The sequence below is a fragment of the Muscardinus avellanarius genome, assembly GCF_963383645.1.
Source record: "Muscardinus avellanarius genome assembly, chromosome: 14".
Classification (NCBI taxonomy): Eukaryota; Metazoa; Chordata; class Mammalia; order Rodentia; family Gliridae; genus Muscardinus; species Muscardinus avellanarius.
Window position 1 is genome coordinate 47,231,151 of NC_137800.1, and position 5,917 is coordinate 47,237,067.

General features: G+C 38.1%; 1 pseudogene across 1 annotated transcript; it reads right to left on the minus strand.

Annotated features, from left to right (window-relative positions):
• Positions 1 to 1,631: 1,631 nt before the first annotated feature.
• Positions 1,632 to 3,522, minus strand: LOC308273367 (RNA polymerase I-specific transcription initiation factor RRN3-like; annotated as a pseudogene). The gene has a single exon. The product of its transcript is annotated as an RNA polymerase I-specific transcription initiation factor RRN3-like (transcript).
• Between the last annotated feature and the right edge of the window lie 2,395 nt (positions 3,523 to 5,917).

Below are 5,917 nucleotides of genomic sequence, written 5' to 3' on the forward strand. Positions count from 1 at the left end.
TATTCCCAATTTTGAAAGAAAACAACTTCCAGCCAAAAATTTCCTACCCAACAAAACTTTCTATCAAATTAGATGGAGAAATAAGAAGCTTCCATGACAAACAGAAACTGAAGGAATTTATGTCTTCAAAACCAGCACTAGAGAAAATACTCAAAGAGATTAACTACAAAGAAGAAATAGGTAACACACATCAGAACTAGAGAAACAAGATTTTCCATCCAACAGACAACTAAGATTGGTTATCTGTGGAGATTCATTATTTATGTTAGTCTTTTACCTATCTCTAAAGGGTATTGTTTGCCTTTATTTTTGTTAATTTTTAGGATTTCTAGTTGGAATATTAATATACCTTCAGATATAGCATTTGGAAATATTTTATCCCATTCTATTAGTAACTGTTAACTCTGTTTACATTGTCTTTGGATATACAATATGTTTTTTATTTTTTAGGGAGTTTGTATACTCTTCTGTTGCCTGTGCCATTGAAATCATAACCAAGAAATCACTGCCAATTTCAATGTTGTGAGGTTTTATGACCCAGATTTTCTCCTAAAAGTTTATAGTCTTAAGATTTATATTTAGGTCTTTTATCTATTTTGAGTTAATATTTATATAAGGGATTAGGTAAGGGTCCAACTTTATTCTTTTCCATGTAATTATTATTTTTCAACAATATTTAGTTAAAAGATTATTATTTCTACCACCAAATGTTCGTGGAAACCTTGTCAAAAATAACGATAACATAGGGAAGAATTTAGGTCTAGGCTTTTATTTAACTCCAATGGTTTATATATCTGCCTTTAGAATAGTACTACACTGTTTCAATTATTGTAGCTTTATATAGTTTGAAATCAGAAAATATATATCTTCTAGCTTTGTTCTTTTTCAAGATCGATGTGGGTACCTAGAGTCCAAATTCCATATTAGGATAGATTTTTTTTTCTGAAAAATAAATATATAAATATATGATAGTTTCACCTACAAAAAAAAAAAGAAAAAAATATTCTCTGGTAAGAAAGAAAGCAAAAAGAAATATTGAAATGTTATCTTTAAGTCATCAAAAGCTTGGTATCAGACAAATGAAACTGTTATGTGAGATTATCATTTTTAATTTTGAATAAATTGCTATAATACTAGATGTCAACTACTAAGCCAAGCATAGGAGGGGGGATAGGGAGAGAACGGGGTGGGGATCGGGTGGGGGCTGACTGGGCAATGTGTGCATGTATGTCTACAAAAGTATGTATCCCACTATGATGTATGAATACAGTGCACCAATTAAAAATAAATATGAAAAAAATAAAATAAAATAAAAATAAAAAATGTCATCTGTTAAAAGAAGCTGTTGTCAGTATTAGAAATTACCAACAATTACGTCAAAAAGCTGCAACACAAAAATTACACACATTAAACAAACAAGCAGTCTTCACCACTTATGATTAGCCCCACTGTAAAATATTGCACATGATAGTCCCATTCCTTTTGTCTATAAAGGGAGCCAAAACCAAGCCACATCTGTTCAGACTCTAGATGAAGTCAAGTACAATGCCACCTGCCGTACTCCAGTCCAACGCGATGCCCAATCCAGATGAGCCCAGTGCCGAAGGCCATGATGGGATGAGCATTACATCTCAATCACAAATCCTTGATATGAGCCGGGACTGTTCTGGCATATATAATGCAGGGGTGGAGCCCACAATATTGGAAGGATTTCAGAAATGTGTATCAAAGAAGCTCAGTGTAATCCCGATCACAGTATCATTCTGGGGCACTTCACCTTTCAAAAAGTTGTCACCTTCATCTTCCACCATTTCCTTTCTAATGGGTTTCTTAAGCTCCTGAAGCTCCTCAACACTCAGGTCCTCCCACATCTGATAAATAGGATCAATGAGTTTCTTGTACCACTTCAGCACACAGAGATCAAAGGGGAAGAAGGTATCCAGGGGGTTTGTGCAGGTCTGCACTGAGTCCACTCCAGCTGTGCTTGTAATAACTGGCAGCATCTGGCGATTATTCCTCTCAATGATGGTGTAGCAGAAAACAAGCTGGTATTTATTTGTGATAGCAGCAAAGAATTTAACCATTGAAGGTGGGCAAATCTTCAGAGGGTTTAGCTGACTCATCACGATACATTCAAAATTTATACTCTGAAGATACCTCAAACCTTCCTTCAGGTTTCTGCTTAAAAGCTGCTTGTGTCTAAAAACAAAAGTGTGGAACACAGCTTGGCAGGCTGAATAGAATGATCAGTGGAGAACAACATTACAAAAAGCCTTTGTTCCTGAATCCTGGTTATTGGTATATGTGCAGCCAGTTAACCAAAAGATCCAGGCATGATTTTACAGTAATAAGAGGAATAAATTTGCTCTTCCCCAAAAGCTCCCAATATAATTTCGAGCAGCTTGCCTGATGATGGCAGGATTATTTGGATCCTGCACTTTTTTCCATAGATGTTTCAAAAATTTTTCTGCAAATCCCAATTTGAAGTTACAGAGGAAAAACATGAAAAACTGTACATGGCAGGAGGCATGGGTCAGCAAGAGGAGTTTATCAAAGATGGTGATAAGATCGCGATACAAATCCTGTTTTGTTATTATCGACCTTACCATCCAGGTAGCAGACATTCTTGATGTAGGACAAAAGCAAGGACAGCAGGATGTCTAGGCGCTCGGCCACAGGGTGGGCCATCTGACTGAGCTGCGGCATCGGCGGCATCAGCCTTTGCTTCACGTTCAGTTTCTTCATCTTCATCCATATTAAATAACCCTTCTGTGGCATCTGTCCCATCACCAGCTTGAGCTGCTATCTCCTCAGCATCTTCAATGTCCTGTTGGGATGCATTCACATCCTATTTGAGCAGCTTTTCAATAACAAGCTCCAGAATTTCATGCCTCAAGGTTGGAAAATATACACTTATCCTCAATAAGTTATGAACATAACATTCCAATGTTCACTCTGATTTTCTAACAAATGGAAACTTTCCCACCAGTATTGACATAAGAAACCATGGTGTCAATGGGACATATCTCGCTATTATTTGCAAGGCTCTGTGCCACCTGTCAAAATTTGCAGGTAGATTATTGTCTTTGTCATCAGAATCTGAAACATCAGTGTCACCTTCCTTAAAGATCACTCGGGCAGTAGAATGTTGATAAGCTGCTCAAAGTCTTTTGTCAAGTACATGATACAAGCATGGAATTCCAGAAAGCAGTTAATGATCTGATCATCCTTTATATCTGGATCTGACAGCTGGTTCTTCAACAACTCAAAGTCACTTGTTTCACCCTTAAAAAGAGCAGGAGAATTAAATTATGCTTGCAGTGGTTTTCTTTTTGTATTTCAGCAAAACTCTGTCACAGTTCCGCCAAACCGAACAGTTTTTCTTGGGGGAGAAATGAAGAAATCGTTCTCTAACGCAAGCCTATCTGAAATTTCAGATCTCGAGGCACCCAGCGTGGTGACCCCAGAGGCCAAAGCGGCTGTGTCCTTGTGCAACTGCGTGTGAAGCAGCGGAGGCGCCATAGGGCCAGGGAAGCGCGTTTCTTTATTTTAAAACAGAAACTTGCTAAATTGCTGAGGCTGGCCTCCAACCTGTGATCCTCTCATCTCAGACAACAGAGCATTGGTATTATAGGCATGTTCCTCTACACTTGGGTTTGTTGTGCTTCTAAAGTATCTCAGTTCATTAACCCTCTGTTTATCTCCCTATTAAATTGTAATGCCCCAGAGGCCAGAAACTCCAGTGCATTGAACTTTGCATTTCCCAAATTGATCACAATATCTGGCACAAATATATATCTGGCAGTTCTTCCAAGTCATAATATATCTGTCCTTTTGTAAAAGACAATTTAAGCCAGACATGGTGGCACATGCTTGTAATCCCAGCATTTGGGAGGCAAAGACCTGATGATGGCAGTTCACCAACAGCCTCAGCTACTTAGCAAAGCCCTTTGCAACTCAGTGAGAACCTGTTTCAAGAAAATAAAAAGACTAAAAAATAGGACCCGGAATGTAGCTCGGAAGTAGAATGTCACTTGGGTTCCAAGTCCAGTACCTCAAAAAAAAAAAAAAAAAAAAGACAATTTAAGCACAGTTTCACAGTTTTAAGACACTGATTTTAAAAAATGAAATTGCTTCATACTCTATTGTCTTTCTGTTCTGGGCAACCTGGATACACAAAGTACTAGATACAACCTATATTTGAAAGAGTTCACAGCCCAATGAAGGAAACAAACCTGAAGACAGAAATAGAGAAATAAATTGAATACTACAAGAGTAACCAATTCTGTCAGGATTTGGCTGATATTTACCAATGATAGAAGAATAAAAGGCATTATGGGGTGGAGGAAGACTTCTGAAATAAAAGTTACAAGTCGAACAAGGCAGGAGTAATTCATGTAGGTACGCACCCCCCCACACACACACACACACTAGGGTCTACACTTTTTTCTCAGTCCCAGCCTTCAATGGGCCTTCAATGGGCTTTCAATGGAAATTTTCTCACAACTGCGTCAGAGACTCATCTGTCTCTCCTGTCCTGCTTTTGGAAACTGTGGGTTCTACTAAGCTGGGATAGGAAATCAGAGAGGGTCAATGACTTAAGGCACCACTCTTGGCTATCAGTGGGGTCCCAAGTGACTAGTTTCTGGTTGCTTCTTTACAGAATCAGATTCTTTTTTTTTTTTATTTTAAATTTTTTTTATTGGTGCATTGTATTCAAACATCATATTGGAGTAAAAAAAACTTGTGTGTACAAACATGTACTCATCACTGATTTAACCCCTACCCAATTCCCACTCCATTCCCTCCCCGTTCCTCCCTCCCTTGCTTGGCTTAGTGATTGACTTCGATATGTTTAAGTACATTGTGTGTTTTAGAGATTTTCCTCTTCCCCCCTCCTTTCTCCTCCTTTAGGTTGTCTTGTTTGCTCCTCTATAGGATTCCCTCTTTCAAGAGTTCCTCCTATGACCCATTTCTCCCTATTTCTCACATATTAGGGAAAGCATCTGATTTCTTATTTTTTGTGACTGACTAATCTCACTTAGCATAATGTTCTCCAGTTCCATCCATTTCCCTGAAAATGATGTAATTGAAGTTTTTTTTTATGGCTGAGTAAAATTCCATTGTGTACATATCCCACAGTTTCATAATCCATTCATTTATTGATGGACATCTTGGCTGGTTCCATAGTTTGGCTCTGGTGAATTGTGCAGCTATGAACATAGATATACATGCATTGGTTTGGTAGTTTGGCTTCCTATCTTTTGGGTAGATGCCCAGAAGTGGTATTGCTGAATCAAATGGTAGATTTGTTCCCATTCTTCTGAAGATTCTCCATACTGTTTTCCAAAGTGGTTGCACTAATTTGCAATCCCACCAACAATGTCTTAAAGTTCCCACTTCTCCACATCCTCGCCAGCATCTGTTGTTGTTTGTGTTTTGAATGATTGCCATTCTAGTTGGAGTTATGTGAAATATCAAAGTAGTTTTGATTTGCATCTCCCTGATTGCCAGTGATGTTGAGCATTTTTTCATGCATTTATTGGCCATATGAATTTCTTTTGTAAAGTGTCTATTTAGTTCATTTGCCCATTTTGTTATTGGATGCTTTGTTTTCTTAGTGTTGAGTTTCTTGAGTTCTCTGTATATTCTAGGTATTAGTCCTCTATCAGTGGTGTAGGTGGGAAAAATCTTCTCCCATTCTGTTGGCTCTCGATTGAGGTTCTTGATAGTTTCCTTTGCTGAACAGAAGCTCTTCAGTTTCATGCAATCCCATGTATTGATTCTCCTTTTAATTTGTTGTGCCTTTAGGGTCTTGTTGAGGAAATGTTTATCTGTGCCTATGTGTTGTAATGTTGGACCTATGCCCTCTTCAAGGAGCTTCAAGGTCTCTGGTTTAATTTCCAAGTCTTTGACC